At 45.0% G+C, this 26,885-nt stretch overlaps 1 long non-coding RNA gene across 1 annotated transcript; it reads left to right on the plus strand.

The window, feature by feature from the left end:
• Positions 1–1,323: 1,323 nt before the first annotated feature.
• LOC137638651 (uncharacterized) lies at positions 1,324–25,582 on the plus strand. The gene is made up of 2 exons (XR_011044162.1): positions 1,324–1,541; positions 25,456–25,582. It is a non-coding gene; the product is annotated as an uncharacterized lncRNA (long non-coding RNA).
• The last annotated feature ends 1,303 nt before the right edge of the window (positions 25,583–26,885 follow it).

Consider the following 26,885-nt stretch of genomic DNA (forward strand, 5'->3'; position numbering starts at 1 on the left):
ATATTGGATTATTGATTAAATAATTTATTTATTTAATACATTTCCTGTCACGCTAGCAGCTCGGTTTCCCCTTCCCTTGGGTAGGGTGAGAGGGAGTAGTCATGCTGAACCAGCGGGTACTAGTTAAGGAAAGGGGGAGGTGGTAGAATGGGTTGAATGTGTGCGTGTGTGTTTGTGCGTTAGTGCATATCTAAATATTTAGAAGTAATTTTTATAGCACGTGTACACTAGTGTGTATACAGTATAGGCTACTGTATATGCATTTATGTATTAAATAATTACATATTACAAACCGTAGGAAATACAGTATATGGTGAAACACACACTACTGTAGATTTAGTAGTATCTCTCAAACCTTTATCCAAAAAGTATCAAGATTATAATTTTCTTTCCAGACAAGGTGCCGTTACAAAACCCATGGTCATTTTGATTTAAGTCATTTCTGTACATCCATTGATTCAATATAACTCAAGCTCGGAAAATGAGTCGAGTTTTTAAGTCCTTCAAAATTTTTCCCGTTTTTTTTTTAATCAAATTATCTAGTATGTTTGAGCCAACATAATTCTATCGTTAACGTAGAATTTAAGGAACATTCGTTTAAAAAAAAAAAACAATGGTATTACGATCATCTCAAGAGATTGTTTTGAACTAAAAGTATACCTTTTTTTCATAGAAAATTGTTCTTTTTTTTTATATAATAGATTTCTTTGCTTACCAAATCGTAACTTACTAGTGCGCGGTTTTAAATTCCTTTTCTGTATCTAAATACAGCTTGATGTAATTTTGTATTTTTTTTTTTATTAAATAGACATTTCAAACCATATTATTCAAGACAAATGGTAAATTTAAAATCCTTAATTAATAATTAAAAATTAATTGTACAGTATTTAAATCCAGTGATAAGGGTAGTTAATCATATTAAATTAGTGAAATTAATAATTAACATGAGCTGTTAGCAAAGTATATCTTTAAATTGTATTAATTTGCTTTTCCAAAGTCATAGTATGGCTTGTAATAATATTGATAATTGTAATAATAATTATTAAACTTGGGTTTTATTGAATTTTTATTTGGATGTATCGATTTGACTTTAATATTGGTAACAATGACTGGAGTACCACTCCTTCAAAAATGAAAAAGAAAAAAAATGTCCAGGTAAGTTTGTGAATTTTGAACAATTAATCAATTTATCATCTGAAAAAACTGATTATATCCACACAATTATCTAAGAATATTCATAAAGTTGCTGTCCTGTACCTTAAATGTTTAATGAAAACATAATGAAAGGTATCATATTTCGTAAAATGATTGATTTTGAACTTTTGCAGGTATCTGGTACCCTCAGCAAATCAAAATTGCATTCAACGATACTGGAGGCACCTACCACAGGTGGACCTCACCTAGCTGGAATGGCCCACTACTGGAATAACCCACAAGAAGACCAACCCACTACTGGAACAACCCATAAGAGGACCAACCTACAAGAGGACCCAACCCACTACTGGAACAACCCACAACTGGACACAACCACAAGCTATATGGTAAACTAGATGTCAGTGAAGGGCCTTAGGCCCTATGTTAATTATTGTTTGTTCCGTAACTGACATACAAACCACGCTATTTAATAAGGGGTATTACTTTCGGCGTAGCTGAAATGACGAGCCATTAGAATTTTAACGAGGGTTTATTACCCCACTGCTAGTTAGCAGGGGGTAGGGGAGGGTAGCTTGCTACGCCCCCCCCCCCCCACACACACACACCTGTGCTTGAGCTCACTTTGCTTTCGGCTCGGGTGGTAGTCGGACGTGTCCGCGCTCACCCTCGCCTCTCTTGACAGCCATTAATGTCTTTTTGCTTTTTCTTCATAAGTTTGAGTGTGAAGTTGGCCTCTGTGAATATGCACACCTGTCCTGGATTACCCAACCACCCCTGTGGAACATTCATGTCGGCGGTCGAGACAGACCCTCTCACCCTTTGCCCTTACTGTAGAGGTCAACGGTGTGATAGTGGTAATAAGTGTGGTGAGTGTAAGGAGTGGTCTACCTCCCAGTGGGAGAGGTTTTCTCGGGGACGTAAGAAGAAGTTCAGGCGGGATATTTCTCCTTCGAAGTTTTCTTTGAAAGAAAATCCCAAGGACTCTTCTTCCGTTGCCCAAACCTCCTCCAAAGCTCCCGCTCGATCGGTCTCTTTCGAGAGACAGTCGAGTGGTAGCGTAGACCGTGGTTCTGTTTCCCGAACTCGGGTTTCGAGAGATGGTGTTGCCTCCCCTAGCGAGGCAGCTCCTCCTCTCCCCCCGGGGGAGGATTTAAATTTATCTAGTTTGTTTCAGCTTTGGTCTTCCTTGGGGCTCGAGGGTTCGCCCTCCAAGGAATCACTTCTTGACATCATCGGATTGAGTGCCGCTGTCAAGCAATTGCCGGCTTTGGCAGAGGTTGATCCTCTGTCTATTGTCGACGTTGTGGTGTCAGAGGTGTCCAATGCGGTATCTCCTAATACCTCTGCCTCTTCTCATCCCGCAGTAGCTGAAGGCTTAGTTTCTCCCGTTCCTGCTCAATCTACGAGGGAGAAACTAAGTCCAACAGTCTCCTGCCGGTGATTCTCTCCCTCGGGGGAGTTCACTCAGAGACTCCTCTTTGGAGGACTGGTGACGGGTCAGCTTGCTGATCCAACGGCCCCCAGTAGGCGTATACGTCGCAAGGCTCGGCTTTCCCTTAGCGGGAGAGGCCTTCCTTCACCTTATAAAGCAGTGAGGCGGCGCCTCTTCGGTTCATCATCGTCGTTGCAGTCCGCCGCAGAGAAGCCTCGTCAACAATCACTGACTGTTCCTGCTACGGTCCTGGACTTCTCTGCAGATCGTTCGCGATCCCCTGTGGTGGAAGGTCGTCCTTTCAAAGGGCACGTCGACCTTCCACCCGACAGACCTGCCGTCGCCTTTCCTGGCAGCTGGTGCGCTTTACTCGCCGACAAAACCACCTGTCTTTCATAGTCAGGCACAGGTCCCTTCGGGGCAACAAGGTCGTACGCGCCATTGCGCGCACACGTCTCTTACGTGCCGTGTTGATCATGCGCTCCAACGATCACCTGCTGTTCCTGAGATAGCGTGCCAGCGCGCCACTACGCGTCGGTGCTCGCCAACACGCCAGCGCTCCCCTACGCGTCGGCGCTCGCCAACGCGCCAGCGCTCTCCAATGCGCCAGCGCTCTCCAATGCGCCAACGATCTCCTGTTGCCCACGATCTTCGGATCTGGGGGCGGTAAGGAAGTCTAAGACTTAGCGTACTCACCAACGCGCCGCCTGCTATCTCCTGCAGCCATCCCTCGCCAGCGCCCAGTCGCGCGTTCACTTGCTGGCGCCTACGAGGATGTACGCCCACGCCCATCCCCTACAGCAGCTACACACCGCCAGCCTGACGTGCGCCCACAAGAGGCGCCCCATCGCACACAGGTTCTGACTGCGCGCCCGCGCGCAAGGGATCTCTCCTGCGCGCGCACGCCCTACGACATCTAATGGGGCGCGTGATATCTTGCCCGCACGCCCACGGGCTCATTATCCTGATCCTGCGCGCACGCAAACATTCACCCGCGCGCGCGAGCGCACAATCAGCCTCCTGCGCAATCAGCCTCCTGCGCACGCTAGCGCACAATCAGCCTCCTGCGCACGCTTCTACGCGCCTTCGCACGCTTCTACTCGCCTTCGCAATCGCCCTCGCGCGCACGCGCATCAGCAATCCCCCGCGCACGCGTGAGCGCCATCAGTCTCCCCCGCGCGACCCTGGGTATTCCCCATCGCGCTAGCGCCTGCACGCTCCCCCACTTGATTGCCAGCGTGCTCCCCCTTGCGATCGCCAATACCCTCTGAGGCTGCAGGAAACGCACGGCAAGGTAGCCATCGCCACATCCCCACCCCTCCCCCCCACCCCACGTGCTCGCCGGTTTAGGGGAAGGTTCCAGAAAGGTCCAGGGACATTTCTTCTTCCTTTTCTTTTCAGAAGAACCCCCCTATGGAAACTCCTCCCAGGGATCAGTTGATCCCTGTCCCTCCAGAGGGAGTATCTGACAGCACAGCTGTCAGCCAGCAGCCATGGTTTGGGGCACTAGTCAGAGCGGTTGCGCAGGCTTTCAAGCCTGTTCTCTCTGAACTGCGCCACAAATCCTTGGCTGCGTCTACCCCCCTGAAGAGAAAAAGAGGAGTTTCGGACGCGGTGACTTCTCCGAGAACTAAGCTGCCTCCTCGTAAGCCTTCGAGGCAGGCTCCCCCCCCCCAGACTTTTTCTCCCTCCCTGACGGACGAGGATTTCCCGTCCTCGGGAGTCACGTGAGGTGAGACGTTCCCCCATCGCACCAATGAGGGAAACCCCACCTCACGCTGAAAAGTCTTCCCGGGCAGGGGCGGAGAAGAGCCTACCTCCATCGTGGTTGGAGTCCTGCATCCCTCCCTGGAGGGAGTCGAAGGACTCTAAAACAGTGCCAAAATCCTCGACAAGACTTAGGACAGCCAGCCAGTCACTCGGAGAACGTCCGCGATTCTCCCCAAGAAGACCCTTTGGGGACAGGAGACTTCTCTGCGAGTCCAACATCCGGAGGAGAGCTACAGGAGTCAGGACATGCATTTTGGCAGGTTCTGACTCTTATGAGGACTCTCAGTGGGTTTGCTGACCCAGAGATTCCCCCTCGAGAGGACAAAGACATGGTCTTGGACAGAGTTTTTTGGACTCAAAAACCTTCTAAGGCCAGTGCGGCTCTTCCCTGGTCTCGGGGTTAAGAATACCAGGGACAAGATCGCGGTCTAGCTCTGAGTTGGCCTCCTTCAGCCGATCCAGTGTCGGCAATAAGCTTCTCCCACCTCCTCGCGTACAGCAGAGGAGGTACTTAAAGATCTTAGAGGAGCCTTGTTTAGCTCTTCCTCTTCACCATTCTTTGGAAGAGCTTACCAGGGGAGTCCCTCTTGAGAGACTCCAACCGGCAGGTCTCATTCTCAGCGACTGAGATTCTTAATCAGGAGAAGGTTGCGAAGTGTGCTATGCAGGCCACTTCGTGGCTGGATATCTGGTTAGGGACCTTAGGTATCCTGATACGTTCAGAGGATTTCTCCAAAGAACGTACCAGGAAAGCTATGGAAACCTTCCTCCTCTTAGGCACTCGCACAATCGAGTTTCTGGCCCACCAAGTCTCGAACTTGTGGGCGAACACCATCCTGAAATGTCGGGATGCGGTGTCTGAGAGGTTCCATCAGAAGGTCCCAAGATAAGCAGGCTCAGACATTCTTCCGTGGAGGGAACGAATCTGTTTGAGCCTAAAGACGTGGAACATGCTGCTGAGAGGTAGAGGAAGTCCCACCAAGACTCTCTCCTACATAGGGCTTTGACATCCAAGCCCTATAAGCCTTCAGCGCCCCAGCAGCCCCGTCCTACCAAGACCATGAAACCAACAACGGCAGCGAAGACAGTGGTGTCTAAGTCCTTTGGAAAGAAGTCCTCCAGGAGAGGAAAAAATCCTAGAAGGAACAGCCTAAGCTGCAAACGCTAGGATTGGCAGTCCACCTGCATGTCCACCAGTGGGGAGATGCCTAAAAAGTTGCGCAGACAGGTGGGAGCAACTCGGGGCCGATTCCTGGACGATTTCCGTAATCAGTCAGGGATATAGCGTCACGTTCACAACATCTCTACCTCCCCTGACGACGAATCCAGTATCATTGAGCTTCCTTGCCATGGGATCAGCAAGGGGGCAAGCCCTTCGGGCAGAAGTCCAGACCATGTTGAAGAAGGGCGCTCTCCAAGAGGTCCTCGACGGGTCCCGAGGTTTCTTCAGTCGACTCTTTCTTGTAAAGAAGACGTCTGGAGGCTGGAGACCAGTCATCGACCTCTCGGCTCTGAACAAGTTTGTCAAACAAACTCCATTCAGCATGGAGACCGCAGACATGGTCAGACTTGCAGTGAGACCACAAGACTTCATGTGTACACTGGATCTGAAGGACGCGTACTTCCAGATCCCAGTCCATCCATCTTCAAGAAAGTACTTGAGATTCAGCCTAGACAACAAGGAGTACCAGTTCAAGGTGCCGTGTTTCGGTCTCTCCACAGCACCACAGGTTTTCACCAGTGTGTTCACCCTAATATCGTCGTGGGCACACAGGATCGGCATCCATCTCCTCCGTTATCTTGATGACTGGCTGATCCTAGCAGACTCGGCGTCATCCCTTCAACACAGAGACAAACTTCTGGGACTTTGCCAGGATCTGGGGATCATGGTAAATCTCGAAGTCCTCTCTGCTTCTCAAAGACTGGTATACCTAGGCATGATTATAGACATCAATCTCCACAAAGCCTTCCCATCAGACGACAGGATAGCAAGGCTGAGGAAGGTCGCAAGCCCTTTTCTCAGACGAGAAGAACTTCCAGCCAAATAGTGGTTACATCTCCTCAGTCACCTCTCATCTTTAGCTCGTCTAGTTCCCAACGGTCGCCTCAGGATGAGATCCCTCCAGTGGCGACTCAAGTCCCGGTGGAATCAAGGTTACGATTCCCCGGACGTCATGATCCCTATGGGACCTGCGGAATGGAAGGACCTCCAGTGTGGGTGACAGACAAGAACCTACGAAGAGGAGTGCATCTTCTCGTCCTCCTCCCGGATTTGATGCTGTTTTCGGACGCCTCAAAGAAAGGGTGCGGGGCCCACGTTCTGCACCACAGGACCTGAGGCCGGTGGTCAGAATCAGAAAAGTGCCTACATATAAATCTTCTAGAGATGAAGGCCGTTTTCTTGGCCCTTCGACAGTTCCAACAATACCTGGCGGGTCACTATGTGGTGGTGAAAAGCAACAACACCACAGTAGTGGCTTACATCAACAAACAAGGAGGTACCTTTTCGAAGCAGCTATCCCATCTCGTAGTAGAGATACTGAGATGGACCAAAGTCCACTCGATTCTACTATCGGCAAGTTTCATTCCAGGCAAGAGGAAATGCGCTCGCCGACAATCTGAGCAGAGCGTCTCAGATAGTGAGTACCGAGTGATCTTTGGATCATCTAGTAGCCAACAAAGTCCTGACTTTGTGGGGTTCCCCGACTGTGGATCTGTTCGCAACAGCTCTGAACTAAAAGCTTCTGCTCTACTGCTCCCCAGTCCCGGATCCCAAGGCTCTCTGGCAAGATGCCTTCCAACAACGGGGGGACAACATCGACGTGTACGCCTTTCCCCCGTTCTGTTTGATGAGGAGGGTGCTCAACAAGACCAGAATATCGGTCAATCTTTCAATGACCCTCATAGCTCCGCTATGGCATCACGCGGAATGGTTTCCGGACCTTCTGCAACTCCTAACGGAACTTCCGAGAGAACTCCCTCCGCGACACGATCTACTCAGACAACCACATGCCAACATTTTCCACAAAGCCGTACCTTCGCTGCGACTTCACGCCTGGAGACTATCCAGCATCTCCTCGCTGAGAGGATTTTCGCAAGAAGTTGCGATCAGGATGTCTGGACATCTGTGAAAATCATCCGCATCTGTCTACCAGGCAAAATGGAAAGTCTTTTGTGGTTGGTGTCGTGGAAGGGTTATCTTTCCACTCGATGCCACTATTCCAACAATTGCGGAGTTTCTCGTGTATTTGCGGGAAGAAATACGCCTTTCAGTCTTGGCGGTGAAAGGCTATCGCGCAGCCTTAAGTCTAGCCTTCAGGCTCAAAGGAATGGACATTTCTTCTTCGCTGGAACTTTCCCTACTCATACGAAGTTACGAACGTACCTGCCCTCAGTCGGAAGTGAGACTCCTCCATGGCACGTGGTTAGAGTTCTCAGGTCTCTTTAAGAGACCTCCCTATGAACCATTACGCCAGGCTTCAGATTGCCACCTATCTTGGAAGACTGTTCCTACTAGCTTTGGCTTCGGCCAAGCGAGTCAGTGATCTTCATGGTCTCGTATGACATCGCCCATTCAAGGGGATGGGGGAGGTAACGTTCAAATTCGTCCCTGAGTTTATTGCTACGACTCAGAATCCGGGGGTGGCGGACCCTCGGTTCGATTCCTTCTAGATTTCGAGTTTCCGTTCTGTAACAGATGACCCAGACCATCTCCTATTGTGCCTAGTAAGGAGTTTGAGGCTATATCTCAAAAGAACGGCCCTCTTAATGAGAGAATGCCTTGATGAAGTCATTGAGCTTCAGCACGGCATTTCATTCCCGTGCTGAATCTTGGTGACGGGCAAGAGGGCTCTCGAACTTCGGGAAATTGCTTCCCCAGTTCGAATCTAAATTTCTCTTTCATCTTTTTCTTCTGCCTAATATTACTTCGACCTTCTCCTAATTTTATCAACTTTCTTTCATCTTGCTGTCCTATCTCTATGATTATTATTTTTCTTAGTTATATATATATGTAGATGTATGCATATATATATATTTATTAATTTTATTTGTTCATTTATTTATTTATCTATTTTTTTTCTATTTTATTTAAATGGCGTGGATATTTCCACATTCGTTATTACTGCCTGCTTAGATGAATGGGAGAAGGGATCACGGTTGGGAGGTATTCGCATTCAAAGCTATATATGAGAGTATTGGATGATCTCAGCCATCCCAAAGATGGTTTGGACCTTTTTGGCAGAACTACTCTCAAGGGTTGGGTCATCGGAATCCAGGGGGATCCAATCCTTGAGGTGGGACTCTTGGCTTTTGGCCGGAAGCCCATCATTACAGATATGGGGAGGATGAATCCATATTACCTTGGTCTCAGTCCTAACAGGCGAGTTTAGCTTACACTTGTGCCTCTATGTTTTGATGCTATCCTTCGGGTAGGGTATGGAGTGGACCATCTGGGAAGTATACTCTCATTGTGCCGATAGTGGAGAATACAAATTTCCTTTCCAACGTATGATACTTTCTTATAATTCTCAAGCAGGTACCCCAACAAAACAACAACAAAAAACATGAAAATCCCACCCTTAAATATGGACCCATCAAATGCTGACTCCCCATCCCCTGGATTTGCTGACTCCCCCCCGGCACTGTTGACGACTTCTGCTACTGTAATTAAGGAAAATTCTGTTGACGAACTTCGAACTAAAAAGGACCACTCTACTGATGTTAAAAAATCTAGCAATTTGGGTAACACAGGGAAACTACGATTCCTTCATGTTTCCCAAATCCCATTAGAGACAAATTATGATGATATATATAGAGCATTTGAGTGCTATGGATTGATAAAGGAAATAAGGATGAGACTTGGAGATGAAAAATGGGAATCTTGGATATCTTTTGAAAGTCATGATGAAGCGTTTAATGCCATAAGTAATATTAGTAGTATCAAAATTAACGAATTGAACATCATGGGAGCTCTTTGTGATAGGTCCCAAAGGAATTGGATGTGTACAAACCTGCTGATTGGTTTTAAAAAGATAGAAATGTACCCATGCCTTCAGAGAGAAAACCCAAACCACCTATGTGGCTCTTAGCTGAACCTAAAGGGATAATAGGAAATTATTTTAAGATATGTAAGTTTATCCAAAAAAAAGTAGGAACCATAGCACCTGGAGATATATCTCGTTTTGGGAAGAATAGTTATCTCATCCATGCCAAATCTTCGACTCAGTCTGCAATACTGTCTAACTTACAGACAGGCAGTGATGAAATTACATTGGAAATGAAACCTCATCTAAATTTTAGTTATGGAAGGGGAGTGGTCTTTAATAAGGACCTGTATGAATTTACAGAGGAGGAGATACTTTCTACATGTATGTGTCCATTAAATGTATGGAAAGTGCATAAGGTTCCTGGAACTTCAATGATTATACTTACTTTCCAGGATGCTGATGTACCTTTCCATATTTTTATTGAAAATGAAAGGATTAAAGTTCGGCCTTTCAAACAAAAGCCCCTGCAATGTTTTAATTGTTTTAAATTTGGACACCCATCCAAAGTTTGGAAAAATGTGTGGTATTTGCTCCAAAACTTATCATGGAGAATGTACACTTGAGGCCAGGTGTTCAAATTGCAATTTGAACCATAAATCAACTGATAGGAGATGCGAACTGTTTAAGTTGGGACACCCATCCAAAGTTTGGAAAAATGTGTGGTATTTGCTCCAAAACTTATCATGGAGAATGTACACTTGAGGCCAGGTGTTCAAATTGCAATTTGAACCATAAATCAACTGATAGGAGATGCGAACTGTTTAAGTTGGAGGAAGCTGCCCTAAACAAATCAAGTTTAGAACACATAAGTGTGGGACATGCAAAAAGACTGTTGAATAAATCAACCAGCTATGCAAAGGCCTTAAAATCAAAGGTAAATTTACCACAGGAGACAGCAACCCCACCTAGCACTGCCAGTAATCCTAAGAAAAGAAATACAACCTCTGATAATAAAGTACTGCATGACAAGGTAATCATATTGCCTTCTGAGGCTCTGCCACAGCGTATTAAAAATGGGTCATTGCCCATTTCTGTACAGCCTTCGTCCCCCATTACCAACAATAGTACTAACCTCTCCCAGGCCATGTCCTTGCCTGATTTGATGGAGATGCCACCTAACACCAAGTTACCAGGTGCACCTGTATTGGGGAAGGTGCAAAAACCTGGTAGCTCAAAACCTACTAATCGGAAAAGAGAGAGACCTCCATCTCTCTCGCCCCCTTCCATAAGAAATATCAAAATTACGACGTCAAATAAATATGATAATTTGTCTGTTGATATTTCTGATCTGGAAGTCAATTTAAATAAATCGGAAATTCAAGTGGAGGTCCACCAACCTCCTCAACAATCAGATCAAAAAGACAAAAAGAAAATCATAAATGCTAAACCCAATCTATCAAGACCCTCTTTAATAAAACCACCTAAAAATAGTGTTAGATCAAAAACTGCTAATGGGAAGACTCCATCCAAGGGGTCTACCAAATTATAAACCATAGTGTTTTCCTCCATTTTGCAATGGAATTGTTAGTGTTTAAGGGCCAAATATGAAGAACTTAAGCTCCTTATTCTTGAGCATTCCCCCATAATTATTTGTCTACAGGAGAGCAAACTTGATCATAATACCCCTTGTCCTCGCGAATATATTAGTTATAGGACACCATATGATCACCAAGTGGGGAGCCATGGCGGAAGTCTCATATACGTTCGTCGAGATGTTCCCTAAGTTTCTCTTGTCTATTCGTACACCTCTGCAGGCAGTGGTTGTACAGATTGACATAGGGCGAAAATATACATTTTACGAATAGAACTTACCTGGCAGTTATATATACATAGCTAATTATCTCTATTTCGGCAGAATTTTTCTAAAACTAGGCAACCGCCTTGTGGTGGTTGGGTGGTAACACCCGTTAAAGGGTGGTAGGAGGAATCATTCCCGTTTTCTGTTCTTCAGTTCATCTCTGCCGGCCGGATCGATAACACGTTGGTCCGTCATTAAGAGTTTTTTCTTCGATTTCCCTGCTCGGTGTACCAGTCTGCTTTTTTTGGTGAAGTACTCTGATTTGGGGTTTTGGCGATCGTTGTATTTTGTTTTCTCTTAGTTTTTTTTTTGCTGTTTTTCATTATGAGTGAAAAGAGTCATTACTGTATCTGTGCGAATGAGGAATGTAAGGTGAGACTACCCAAAATGGCGGTTGATCCTCACACTGTTTGTTCTCATTGTAGGGGTTTTGTTTGTGCCCTTGATAATAGGTGCGGGGAATGTAAGGTTTTGGATGAGAAAGATTGGTTAATTATGAAGCGCTATGTGCGTAAGCTAGAGCTCGATAGAGTTAGGAGAGCTTCTAGGTCTAAGTCTAAGTCTGTTAGTGGTAAGGAAGACGAACTTAGCGTAGATTTATCTATTGATCCTATTATTGATTCCTCTTTGGAAGTTGATCCTTCCCTTGAGGTAGTAACTCCTGCACCTACTACAGGTTCCGTATCTACGGATGACCCTCGGTACGCTAGCCTGGCGGCCGAGTTGAAGGCCATTAAAGAACAGCTGGAGGCCTTTAAAGGTAAGGAAAGTGAAAGTGCTTGTGTTAGTGCAGTGGAGGTGGCGACCGACCGAATCTGTCATACCCCTAGGCCTAGACCTCTACCAAGATCCCAGGACCAAGGGAGAAGGTACGTCGATGACCGAAAGGGGGTGAGAGGTACGTACCCTCGGTCAGCCGTCGCCTCAGACAGTCCTGTTGTCTATTCCCAGGCTGCTCTTGACCGTCACGGGAAAGACGAGTCGGATGTGTTGTTTTCTTCTCCGAATTCGTCCAGACGTAAATGGAAGTATGAAGCTTCAAGACCTACTAAGAGGAGATGGAACCGCGACGAACGGTCTCGTTCTTTCTCTCCCGGTTCTAGCAGTTTTGAACCTTGTCCGTCGGAGGATGATTTCGACTCCGTGCCTGTGAAAAGGACGAAGCCTGCTGCCGAAGATACGAGTGTTATTCGTCAGCCCCCCCCTTCGGATCCGCAAGACCCAGCTGATGTTGCTAAATCCTTTATGTCTGTCATGCAGGAACAACTTTTGACTTTAGTACAAGCCTTTAGCCGCCCTCACGCCCAGTCTGACAGACGTAAAGACGACTCGTTGCCGATTAAGAAGTCTGCTTCTAAGAGAGAACGGAGTTCTTCTTTAAAGAGAACTTCTCCCTCTCTACGCCAGGATGAGGAATGTGTGCTTGCGCCAGGCGATACTTCTTCGCGATACCAGGGCGATACGTTTTCTCGTTCTCGATACCGGGACGATACCTTATCGAACGAAGCTGCTTCTCGTTCTCGATACCAAGACGATACCGCCTCCCGTGCGCTTCGACACGACGATACCTCCTCTCGTTCGCTTCGCCACGACGATACCTCCTCTCGTTCGCTTCGCCACGACGATACCTCCTCTCGTTCACGACGCCATGACGATACCGACCCTAGTTCTCGACGCCACGACGATACCGCCTCTCGTTCACGACGCCACGACGATACCGCCTCTCATTCTCGCCGCCACGACGATACCGCCTCTCATTCTCGCCGCCATGACGATACCGCCTCTCGCTCTCGACGACAGAACGACTCTGCCTCTCGTTCTCGGTCCCAGGGCGATACCACCCTGCCTCTTCGGGACGATACTGCCTCTCGTTCCAAGGATTCTTCTAGCGCGGGACTCCAGGATGCAACCCGTCTTTTGCAGGATGATGCCTTTGATTTGCCCTTGTCGGGTTCTAAGGATTCTTCTCTTTCGAAGGATATTGCAGATGTGGATCAGGCCCTCGAGGATGTTTCTGATGACGATGATAATCCTGCCGATGCTGTGGGAGATTACAAAGTTCTCTCTCGCTCCCTTCTTGAACTTTTTGGAGAGGAATTCCAACCTGCTGCCCCTCAATCTCCTCAGTCCCAATTTAACAGAAAGAAGGCCAAGAAACAGTCGGCCTTCATCAAGATGAAGCTGTCTATCTCCGCAAAGAAGGCTCTCTCGAAGATTGATGACTGGATGATGGAGCGGAGACAAACAGTTAAGACTTCCTTCTCGTTTCCACCAGCTCGTCTTGCTTCAAGAGCGGGTATGTGGTATGCAACTGGAGAACATTTGGGTCTGGGAGTGCCTTCCTCCTCCAAGGGTGACTTCTCTGGTTTAGTGGACTCTGCTAGAAGGCATGCTCTCAACTCAGCCAAGGTCATGTGGTCAATGTCGGAGCTGGATCATCTCGTCAAAGGTATTTTTAGAGCCTTTGAGGTTTTTAGTTTCCTAGACTGGTCGCTTGGGACTCTCGCAAGGAAAACTGAACAGATGGATGGATCTAGGGACCTTACGAGCATTATGTCCTGTATGGATAAGGCCCTCAGAGATGGGGCGAATGAGTTGGCTGCTCTGTTCTCAGCTGGGGTCCTAAAGAAGAGAGCTCTGCTTTGCTCTTTTGCTTCTAGGTCTGTTACCAATGCTCAAAAGTCTGAGCTTCTTTACGCCCCCCTCTCTCAACATCTTTTTCCCGAGTCTCTGGTTAATGACATTACGCGTTCTCTGGCCCAAAAAGCCACCCAAGACCTTTTATCTCGTTCTGCTCGTAAGCCCTTTGCAGCCCCTCCTTCTTCTTTGAAACGGGAGGAAAGGAGATTCCAGCAGCCCTTTCGGGGCAGGACTACTTCAAGATCAGATTTTAGAGGGAGAAGGCAAGATTCAGGACCAAGATCTACCAGGGGTTCTTTCAGACCTCGCTCCAGGAAATGAAGTTCGTCTCCTCCAGACGGTAGGCGCAAGACTGTCAGGTTTTTGGCAGTCCTGGAAGAGGAGAGGGGCGGACACCTGGTCCCTCTCAGTCATCAAGGAAGGATACAAGATCCCCTTTCTGAAAAAACCTCCTCTCGCAGATGCTCCGCTGGCCTTAGTAGCCCGGTACTCAGATCCTGGGAAACAGAAGGCTCTAGTAGACCTTGTCAACCAAATGCTAGACAAGGGGGCGATAGAACCGGTTCGGGATCTAGTCTCCCCAGGCTTTTACAATCGCCTGTTTCTGGTCCCCAAGAACTCGGGCGGATGGAGACCCGTCCTGGATGTCAGCGCGCTCAACGTATTTGTGGAGAAGACAAAGTTCTCCATGGAGACGACTCAGTCGGTGCTGGCGTCAGTACGTCCAGGGGACTGGATGGTGTCCCTCGACTTGCAGGACGCATATTTCCATGTCCCCATCCATCCGACTTCGAGGAAGTACCTGAGGTTTGTAATGGAGGGCAAGTGCTTCCAATTCAGAGCTCTTTGCTTCGGTCTCAGCACGGCTCCTCAAGTCTTCACCAGGGTAATGGCGAATGTGTCAGGTTGGCTGCATCAGGAAGGGATAAGGATATCCTTCTATCTGGACGATTGGCTGATTCGTTCACGATCGAGGGAGAAATGTCTGGAGGATTTACGGAAGACTTTTATGATGGCTCAGGATCTAGGCCTGGTCATCAACAGGGAGAAGTCTCAGATCAGACCGAATCAGACTATTCTCTATTTGGGGATAGTTCTGAATTCAGTTCTTTTTCGGGCTTCTCCCTCTCAGGAAAGACAGGCCAAGTGTCTCGTAAAAGTCAGAACTTTCCTGGACAAGAAGAGATGCACAGCGAAGGAGTGGATGAGTTTGCTGGGGACTCTGTCCTCCCTCGAACTGTTTGTCTCTCTGGGGAGACTCCACCTAAGGCCTCTTCAGCACTTTCTTTCGAAGACATGGAACAGAAAGATGCAGGAAGACTCCTTTTCCTTCCCCATTCCAATAGAAGTCAAGACTCTTCTGAAGTGGTGGCTGGACCCAACCTTGTTAGGGGAAGGGATCTCCTTACACAAGAAGAACCCAGACCTAGTGTTGTTTTCAGACGCATCAGAGTCAGGCTGGGGGGCAACACTAGAAAGCAAGGAGGTCTCAGGCGATTGGGAAGGAATTCAGCTGGGATGGCACATCAACAACAAGGAGCTGATGGCCATTTTTCTGGGGCTAAAGGCCTTCAAGGACTTGGTGTCTGGGAAGATTGTGGAGGTCAACTCAGACAACACCACAGCTCTTGCTTACATCAGGAAGCAAGGAGGGACTCACTCTCTGTCTCTCTTCGAGACAGCAAGAGAGCTCCTTCTTTGGGCGAAGGAGAACAGGATAAGCCTGCTGACGAGGTTTGTTCAGGGACAGAAGAATGTGAGGGCGGACATGCTCAGCAGGAAAGGGCAGGTCCTTCCCACAGAATGGACCCTCAACCAACAGGTCTGTCAGAGTCTCTGGAGGCTGTGGGGGAGACCCCTCATCGATCTTTTCGCCTCCAATTTATCCAAGAGGATCCCCATCTATTGCTCCCTAGTTCCGGACAGAGAGGCAATAGCAGTAGACGCCTTTTTGATGGATTGGACGGGGATGGACACTTATGCTTTTCCCCCGTTCAAGATCATCAATCTGGTAGTCAGGAAATTCGCCCTCCTCGATTCGGGACGGATGATCCTGATAGCTCCGTTCTGGCCGATGAGGGAATGGTTCACGGAGGTGGTGGACTTGTTGATGGACTTTCCAAGAAGCCTCCCTGCAAGTCCAAATCTGCTCAGACAACCCCACTTCGAGAGATATCATCAAAACCCCCTCACTCTCAATCTGACTGCCTTCAGACTATCGAGAAGCTCGTCAGATCGAGAGGCTTTTCAGCGCAAGCTGCGAAAGCTATCGCCAGAGCGAGGAGGGTCTCTTCGCAGAGGGTCTACCAGTCCAAGTGGGAGACTTTTAGGGCTTGGTGTAGGAAGCACAAGATTTCCTCATCCACTACCTCTGTGAGCCAGATTGCGGATTTCTTGTTGTACCTCAGACAGGACGCTAAGCTAGCTGTGTCCACTATCAAAGGGTACAAAAGTATGCTCTCTTCCGTCTGTCGGCATAGAGGCTTGGACTTGTCTCGCGACAAGGACTTACATGACCTCTTGAAGTCTTTTGAGACGACCAAGCAGACCCAGTTAAAGCCCCCTTCTTGGAACCTTGATGTAGTTCTTAAATTTCTGTGCACCAAGAGATTTGAGCCCATATCACAGGCTCCCCTTAGGGAGGTTACCAAGAAGACCCTCTTTCTTTTGGCCTTAGCAACAGCTAAAAGAGTTAGTGAAGTCCATGCAATTGAAAAACAGGTAGGCTTCAATCTGAATGGGGCAGTTTGTGCCTTGAGATTAGACTTTCTCGCTAAGAACGAGAACCCTTCTAAGCCCTGGCCGAGGACCTTTGAGGTTCCTAACTTGACCAACCTAGTGGGTCAGGAGCAAGAGAGGCTGCTCTGTCCAGTACGAGCCCTCAAGACCTACTTGTCTCGCACAAAAAGTGTGAGAGGCTCTTCTAGCTCCCTGTGGTGTTCTGTGAAAGATCCTCAAAAGCCCCTTTCCAAGAACGCTTTATCCTTTTTCCTGAGGGAAGTGATAAGAGAAGCGCATCTCTTGTGTGAGGAGGAACACTTCGGACTTTTAAAAGTGCAAGCCCACGAAGTGAGGGCCATTGCGACCTCGCTTGCTTACCGCAAGAACATGTCGCTCCGTCAAATTATGGATGCGACATTCTGGAGGAGCAACTCTGTGTTCGCCTCTCATTACCTCAGAGAGGTGAGGGTGGATTATGAGAAATGTTATACCTTGGGACCATACGTAGCTACGGCTTCTGTATTAGGCAAAGGAGTTACTACCTCCCCTCAACCTTAGTTTTGTTTACTTGTGCATAGGTTGGTGTATTTTTTATTGGTTGTCTGAGGACTTCGACTTGTGTACAGTCACCTCAGTCTAGTTAGATCATTTTTATCTACTTTGCAAATGTTAGGTGGTTGGTTTGGTAAAGTTGCGGTTTTTTATTTTGGGCAATAGGTAGTCCTGAAGTCTAGTGAGATTGTTGGTCTCACCCCGTTGACAGACTCGATTGAGTGTTTTCAGCACTGCAGGTCACATCCTGGCTGACACTCCTAAGGGAAAGCGACTCAAGAGGCAGGAACCTTTGAAGTCAGCTACCTTAGCAGGTAAGGAATCAAGGTGTTTATTTATCCTACAACTTTTTTGGTTGTTTCCCCAACGATGTTACTGTCTATCACCCTCCTCCAAGTGTGTTAATCAGCTATGTATATATAACTGCCAGGTAAGTTCTATTCGTAAAAATGGAGTTTTTATGATAAAACAAAGTTTTATGAATACTTACCTGGCAGTTATATATACATTCGAAGGCCCACCCACCTCCCCTCAGGAGACAGGTCGGGCATAGATGAACTGAAGAACAGAAAACGGGAATGATTCCTCCTACCACCCTTTAACGGGTGTTACCACCCAACCACCACAAGGCGGTTGCCTAGTTTTAGAAAAATTCTGCCGAAATAGAGATAATTAGCTATGTATATATAACTGCCAGGTAAGTATTCATAAAACTTTGTTTTATCATAAAAACTCCATATTTGTTCTCTGTACTTGCCTCCAAATGATAACATTTTGTATGATAACTTAGTGGAGGTGATTCAACAACTCCCTCAACCTTTTCTTTTACTTGGAGATTTGAATGGTAGACATTCTTTGTGGGGTGATGTTTTAGCCAACACGAGGGGAAATATCATATCATCAATTGTGGAAAATGAAGATGTGGGACTCCTTAATACAGGAGAGCCCACACACTTTCATGTCCAGACAGGTACCTTGTCATGTATTGACCTATCAATCGTAAGCTCTAATTGCCTTCTCGACTTCGATTGGAGAACATTAGATGATTGGCATACTAGTGATCATGCACCAATCATTATAAACACCAACAATGGTCCACCTTTACAGGGATCGCCACGATGGAATCTTGACAGGCGGACTGGGATAAATTTCGTGAGCTAAGCGAAATTGAGGGGGATGCAGGACAAGTTGAAAATATCGATGATGCCATAGACTTACTGAATGGAACTCTCCATACAGCAGGAGTCAATTCAATTCCCAAAACAACAGGGTTATTCAAACGACGATCAGTCCTGTGGTGGTCTTCAGAACTAACTGCCCTCCACAGAGCCACAAGAAGATCTCTAACAAGATTGCGTAGACGCAGAACTGATGAGAATTTAATTATGTGCAAGAAATGTAGAGCACAGTTCCGTCGTGCCATGAAAGAAGCAAGGCGCCAGTCATGGATGTCTTTTGTTTCCTCCATTAACAGTAGAACACCACCATCTGCTGTGTGGAGGAAAGTAAAAAAGATAGCTGGCAAATTCACCCCCAACCCACCACCAGTGTTGAAGGTGAATGGCCAGTATGTAACTGAAGCAAATGATGTTAGCAATGCCCTGGCTAATCATTTTTCAAATGTATCCAGCAAGTGTGAAGGAGCCCCTGGTCACCAGTATAGGAGCACTGAAGGAAAGAAAATTTTAAATTTTGCAACAAGAAGGGAAGAGTCGTATAATTCTCCTTTCACTGAAAGAGAATTTGATTCTGCACTTGCTCATTGCAATGATACAGCCCCTGGACCCGATGGAATTCCATATGCAATGATTAAAAATGTACTTTTTAATACAAAGCTATTTATTTTAAGTATTATTAATCGAATATGGCATGATCATAGTTACCCAAGTGTTTGGGAACTAGCCATTATTTTAGCCTTTTTAAAACCCGGTAAAGACAAGTTTTTAGCAGCAAACTATCGTCCTATTGCACTGACATCTTGTTTATGTAAAATCATGGAGAAGATGGTCAATGCAAGGCTGATGTGGTACCTTGAAAAGAAAGGTAATTTATCACCGATTCAATGTGGATTCCGAAAAATGCACTCAACGACTGATGTGTTGATACGACTAGAGTCTTCTATTTGTGAAGCCTTTGCTTCCAAACAGCACCATGTTCGAGTATTTTTTGACCTTGAAAAGGCATATGATACCACATGGAGATATGGTATACTTAAAACCATTCATGAATTGGGATTGAGAGGAGAGCTGCCACTATTTATTCAGGCATTTCTTTCACGTGGAGTTTTTCAAGTGAGAGTTGGGGAAACTATCAGAGAGTAAGTGCCAGGAAGGAGGAGTTCCTCAGGGTAGTGTGCCGAGTGTAACCCTTTTTGCACTAGCAATTAATGGGATATCCTCAGCCATTCCCCTGGATGTTCTCTCAACATTATTTGTGGATGATCTCTCAATATCATTTGCTGGCACTAGAATGGCAATGGTTGAGAGAAAAATCCAACTCTCTATTGATAAAATTATCCAGTGGGCTGACATAAATGGATTTAAGTTCTCGACAAGTAAAACTACCATTGTCTATTTTTGTCGTATCCGGGGAGTACATCCAGACCCGGATATATACATTAAGGTCAACGGATACCATGTGCAAGAGAAGCTAAATTTTTAGGTTTTATATTTGATTGTAGGCTTACATGGGTTTCTCACTTAAAAGCGTTAAAAGCTAAATGTGTTGAAGCTCTGAATATCTTAAAAATATTGTCCCATACATCATGGGGGGCAGACCGCAATACTATTCTAAAATTATACAAGGCCTTGATTTTTTCCAAAATTAGTTATGGTTGTGAGGTATATTCTTCAGCCACCCCAAGCTGGTTAAAAATCTTAGACTCGATACATCATGCAGGTATTAGATTGTCTACTGGAGCTTTTAAAACCTCGCCTATCCCAAGTCTCCTTGTTGATGCTGGAGAGTTACCTCTAGACCTTTACCGAATGTCTTCCATTCTTCGGTATTGGTTTAGATTGCAAAGACTCCCTAACTCTCTAGCCTTTCAGACTGCAAGCCTTGTAAGACACGCATCATACTTTGAGTTGCACCCAAAATCTCCTCAACCTTATGGCTTTCGGGTGAAACGATTATTAAATAGTCTGGATATAATTAGAAATAGGGTACTTCCATTCAAGGTATCATCAACGCCTCCATGGAAGTTACCAGAGATATCTTTTTGTAAATATTTTATTGGAGATAAGAAGAATATGTCAGACCTAGAAGCCAGGTCTCTTTTTAATGAACATGTTAAAGAACATAGGGGATCGACTTTTATCTATACTGATGGCTCCAAATCTGATGCTGCCGTTGGATTTGGAGTACATAGTAATGGTTTTAATTGTAGAGGTGCACTTCCTCTGACCGCTTCCATATTTACTGCCGAACTGTATGGCATATTAACCGCTATTGAGAAAATAGCATTGGAGAAGGAGGGTAATTTTACAATTTTTAGTGATGCAAGGAGTGTCCTTCAAGCTATAGAAGTTTTTAATTCTAATAACCCTTTAGTTTTAAAGATTTTAGAATGGCTTTTCATTATTGGACGGAGAGGTATAGCAGTTCAATTTTGTTGGGTTCCAGCACATGTAGGTGTGTCCGGGAATGAGAAGGCAGATTCACTGGCTAAGGAGGCTGCATCCGAGTTGCTGCCAAGAAGGTATCCCATTCCCTGTAATGATTTCTTACCTGACATCAAGAAATTGGTTTGCAATAAATGGCAACAGCAATGGGATAGTCAAGATGGCAATAAAATGCAAGAGATAACAAATGACATATCTCCTTGGAGGTATAATATGATGCCCCGAAAATGGGAGAAGTCTCTTTGTCGTCTCCGTATTGGTCACACTCGGTTGACACCCGAGTTTCTGCTGAAGGGCCAACACCAACCGTATTGTGACGACTGTTTAGTACCTCTAACAGTAGGCATTTGTTGACCGAATGCCCCAATTATAACAACTTAAGGAATAGATATTTGTTTGAGGCTCGAGGTGAGGGTGGCAGGTTCATCCTTGCCAAGATTCTTGGAAATGATGTGTCCTACCATGCAAGTGGCATTTTTAGATTTATTTCAGAAGCAGGTCTTCTGAAAAATATTTAACTTTTATGATTTTAATTGAATACTTTTATTTTTTAATTTATTTTATTTTTTATTTTTGTATACAAATTAAATGTTACCGGCGTCAATGACCTCAGATGTCAGGATGCCTGAAAACTTTAAATCAATCAATCAAAAGAACGGCTGCAGTCCGTCCTCAGGTGCAAGCGTTGTTTGGGAGGACTAAGAGGAGGGTCACCAAGAACACCATCTCGACATGGATTTGTAGGGTGATTAATCTATCCCTGAATCCAGACCCTCCTCCGTCACGTCACCCTAGAGCACATGATGTCAGGGGCGTAGCTACGTCCCTGGCCTTCTAGAAGAGTTTCTCAGTGATGCAGGTTCTTCAGGTTGGGGTGTGGAAGCGTCAGACGACCTTCACAGCCCTCTACCTGTAAGATGTGACCCACAGGAGGCTCGATACGTTCTCTATCGGCCCTGAGGTGGCTGCACAACAGCTGGTTTAAAACCTCACGCTCCTTATTGGACAAGTAGCAGAAGTTTGAGGGCATTGTTACCCGGTCTTAGTCTGCATGAATGGAAGAAGTATGTCTGGCCCTTATTCTTTCTTCATCTTCCCCTCTCTTGGGGAAAGCAGCATCCTGGGTTCTCTGCACAGCTGACCTCAAACCACTGCAGGTAAACTATGTTTCCTTGTGTTCCTAGTATTAAGCTAATACTGTCACGTCCCCATACCCTGACGAGGTGGTATTGGGGAGAGTCCTAGCCTAAAGTTTCCATTTAAAGGACTACAGGTCAACTTCCTAGGACGATTCACACTTTGTTATACCTTCACACACAGCTTGCGTAGGCCGCAGTCCTTGTGTAGCAAGGTTCTAGAGAGGTGCAGGGACTCCTTATTTTTGAGTGCTGACACTCAAATAACGAGCCCCCGGGCAAAGCCAAAAGCCAGTACTGGCTGGGACGTCCACCCTTCCTAATGGGTGATTCACCCCTATTAAATAGCATGGTTTGTATGTCAGTTACGGAACAAATGACAAATTTGTAGATAATTTGTATTTTTCCTAACTATACAAACCTTAGCTATTTAATCAAACTTGCCCGCCAGCCCTATCCCCCTTGAAGTCCTACCTCCAAGCAAAGTGAGCTCAAGCACAGGTGTGTGTGAGGGGGGGGGTGGGGGGTAGCAAGCTACCCTCCCCTACCCCCCGCTAACTAGCGGTGGGGTAGTAAACCCTCGTAAAAATTCCAATGGCTCGTCATTTCAGCTACGCCGAAAGTAATACCCCTATTAAATAGCTAAGGTTTGTATAGTTAGGAAAAATACAAATTATCTACGAATGTCCTATTTTCCAGTACCCAAAGTTTATATAAGCTTTGATTTATTAGTAGAGGGAGGTTTTCCAATGCTGTACAGTAATCAGTATGCACCAACACGATAAGTGTTTGTTTGCAAATACTGTAAGTTCTAGTATTTTAATCCATAATGGGCTTTAATTCAGATATTTTTAGTAATTTTGAATAATAAAAAGGCATTTAGTAGTGTAGCTACTCAATAAAGACCAAAGTCTGTGTATTTAACTTAATTTTGTTAAAGTTTTCTGAAATTGTTAAGGTTTAAGGTTTAAATGTCACCCTAATGAGAGGTTGCAATTGAAATTCTGTAGCAAATATGCAGTAAAGAAAATTAAAAAATACTGATTAAACTACTGGTAGTATAATTTTTCGGTCACATTTGTATCATCCATAAATGGTATGGTAATCGATTTGAAGTAAGATATACACATTAAACTAATGACATTTATATTAGTTATTGTATTTTTGTTTTGTGGTAGATATTCTCAACAGTTGATGATCTACTTATTAGAACCAAATTTCCAAAATATCCAAAATTTATTACGTATTGTGCAGCCAACAAATTGTGTTGACACTAAATTATAGATGGTTTCGAATTTTTAGAATCAAGTTATGTCTACTATAGGTTATCATCATCATCATCTCCTACACCTATTGACACAAAGGGCCTTGGTAGAAATTAATCCAATATTTTCTCCAGATGTTTGTTTCTCAATATTCGCTGAAGAAAATTTGACAGATAACTGTATGTATAGTCAAGCTAAGAAAAAAACTTGTATTAATGATTTCTGGTTCTTATTCTGAAGTTATTGGGTAAAATATTCATTATAATCAATCCTTAGCAACTAACATTCAAAGTAACAATTTATTAAATTGCTTAAAACTATTCTATACATGTATAGCATCTGGTATGGATGGTGTGAAAGCTGAGATGTTGAAGGAAGGGGGTGTGACTGTAATTGAATGGTTGGTGAGATTGTTTAATGTGTGTTTTGTGTTGTCAATGGTACCAGTAGATTGGGTCTGTGCATGTATTGTACCACTATATAAGGGTAAGGGAGATGTGCATGAGTGTTGTAATTCAAGAGGTATTAGTTTGTTGAGTGTAGTTGGAAAAGTGTATGGTAGAGTACTGAATAATAGGATTAAGGATAAAACAGAGAATGCAATCTTGGAAGTACAGGGTGGTTTTAGAAGAGGTAGGGGTTGTATGAATCAGATTTTTACAGTTAGGCAGATATGCGAGAAATATTTAGCAAAATGTAAGGAGGTGTATGTTGCGTTTATGGATCTGGAGAAAGCATATGATAGAGTTGATAGGGAAGCAATGTGGAATGTGATGAGGTTATATAGAGTTGGTGGAAGGTTGTTGCAAGCAGTGAAAAGTTTCTACAAAGGTAGTAAAGCATGTGTTACAATAGGAAATGAAGTGAGCAATTGGTTTCCGGTGAGAGTGGGGCTGAGACAGGGATGTGTGATGTCGCCGTGGTTGTTTAACTTGTATGTTGATGGAGTGGTGAGAGAGGTGAATGCTCGAGTGCTTGGACGAGGATTAAAACTGGTAGACGAGAATGATCATGAATGGGAGGTAAATCAGTTGTTGTTTGCGGATGATACTGTACTGGTAGCAGACACAGAAGAGAAGCTTGACCGACTAGTGACAGAATTTGGAAGGGTGTGTGAGAGAAGGAAGTTGAGAGTTAATGTGGGTAAGAGTAAGGTTATGAGATGTACGAGAAGGGAAGGTGGTGCAAGGTTGAATGTCATGTTGAATGGGGAGTTACTTGAGGAGGTGGATCAGTTTAAGTACTTGGGGTCTGTTGTTGCAGCAAATGGTGGAGTGGAAGCAGATGTACGTCAGAGAGTGAATGAAGGTTGCAAAGTGTTGGGGGCAGTTAAGGGAGTAGTAAAAAATAGAGGGTTGGGCATGAATGTAAAGAGAGTTCTATATGAGAAAGTGATTGTACCAACTGTGATGTATGGATCGGAGTTGTGGGGAATGAAAGTGATGGAGAGACAGAAATTGAATGTGTTTGAGATGAAGTGTCTGAGGAGTATGGCTGGTGTATCTCGAGTAGATAGGGTCAGGAACGAAGTGGTGAGGGTGAGAACGGGTGTAAGAAATGAGTTAGCGGCTAGAGTGGATATGAATGTGTTGAGGTGGTTTGGCCATGTTGAGAGGATGGAGAATGGCTGTCTGCTAAAGAAGGTGATGAATGCAAGAGTTAATGGGAGAAGTACAAGAGGAAGGCCAAGGTTTGGGTGGATGGATGGTGTGAAGAAAGCTCTGGGTGATAGGAGGATAGATGTGAGAGAGGCAAGAGAGCGTGCTAGAAATAGGAATGAATGGCGAGCGATTGTGACGCAGTTCCGGTAGGCCCTGCTGCTTCCTCCGGTGCCTTAGATGACCGCGGAGGTAGCAGCAGTAGGGGACTCAGCAGTATGAAGCTTCATCTGTGGTGGAAATGTGGGAGGTTGGGCTGTGTCACCCTAGCAGTACCAGCTGAACTCGGCTGAGTCCTTTGTTAGGCTGGAGGAACGTAGCGAGTAGAGGTCCCCTTTTTTTGTTTTGTTTCTTGTTGATGTCGGCTACCCCCCAAAATTGGGGGAAGTGCCTTTGGTATATGGATGGTATTCTGTTTGACAACATTCAAAATATCTTTAGTGCTCTTTAAATTTGGTGCTCGACCTTGAAGGAAGATTATATTCTTTTATTCTTTTTTCAGGTGTAATGTTATACATCTTTAGTACATTACCTTAGGTTCCAAAAAATAAAGCTTTGGAACATTTTCCCATTTTATTCATTGGTGTTTATATTTTATAATTACTCTGCAAGGTCAGGAAGAATTTGAATTACCTCTCGATCATTTTTTTTTTCCAGTTCATTAATACAGCCATTCAAGAAAGCTCAAAGCTGCAAAGAACAAGTGAAATACTGTTACATACTCAAGACTACAGAAAATCACCAATGATGATGGCAAATTGTAGGATCCAGATGAGGAGAGATTGTAAGGCCCGATGATTTCTTATAGCAAGGCCATTTTGTCGGCTATTTAGAGCCATTATGAGGGCTGATTGCAAGGCCGAAGGTAAGTTCTCATGAGATCCGATTGTAAAACAAAGTGAGGGCTAGTCTCAGAGCCAGTTGAAGATTGGTTTTACGGCCAGATGAGGGCCCACAGCAGTCTTATAAGAGCCAATTGTAGGGTCAGGTGACGGCCAATATTGAAGACATTGACTGACCTGAAATGTAGATTTGCTGAATAGAACAAAATTGAATGCCACAAAAAGAATGAAAAGATTACCATATTTACCATGAAATAACATGTTTGGTTCGGCAATACAATGAAGTAATATTAGGAAGTGCGTACATATATGAAGCCACAACGAAAAAAAGAATGAATAGAAAGTTATAAAGTACTACAATTACATGGAAGAGTGGTGCTGTGAGTGAGCACTCTTTGATCTAATATATATCAACACCTCTAAACATTCTCCATATAGGAGTATGCTGGCGGATTGAGAGAAGATTCTGGCTGTTACAGAATAAAACTGGATCAGAAATATTTACTCAACATCCCAAGGGTTAACAAAACTATACTACTATATTCACATTGTTATTCTTACGTTAAGGGGTCTGTTGCCTGTTGTGCCCTCTCCATTGCCTTCTATCAAAGGCATCATCTTCCACCAAACCTCTTCTCTCCATATCGTTCACCTTATCTTGCCATCTAATTCTCCCTTACTAGGTTCCTCCCTCCCACCATCCGTCCGCAACACATGTCCACACCATCTCAGTTTACACTCTTTATCACCTGACAAAATGATACTGATCAAGGGCAGTCAAGAAAATCAAGTAAGGAGTGATTCAGGACAGGACAGGACATAGAAGGACAAAAATAAGAGTTCAAGCAAAGAACTTAACATGAGATAGGACATTAAACTGAAAAGGAGTCACGAATACTACAGCAGTTGCCAAAGCTGGGAACAACGTATTGTTGTAGAAAGCCGTAGAAGTAAAATTAGAAATATAAGAAGTTTATTAACATATGTCACCTACAATGAAAGTGGTTATAAGGCAAAAAGATTTGCATCCATCAGTGAGGTGATAGTGCCCCCAAACTTGATATGGTGGGATCAGAGACGAACCAGGGACAAAATGTAAATAAAAAGGAAATCTAAGCACATCCCAAATTAAGAAATGGTTTGTGATGAGTATAGGATGACACCAGAAGAAAACTGATGGTTGGCATGTTATGGTAGAAGAGACAATAGCATCTACTATGACAGTGTAACTAGACAACACACTGA

Source organism: Palaemon carinicauda, chromosome 3 (genome assembly GCF_036898095.1).
Source record: "Palaemon carinicauda isolate YSFRI2023 chromosome 3, ASM3689809v2, whole genome shotgun sequence".
NCBI classification, from domain to species: Eukaryota; Metazoa; Arthropoda; class Malacostraca; order Decapoda; family Palaemonidae; genus Palaemon; species Palaemon carinicauda.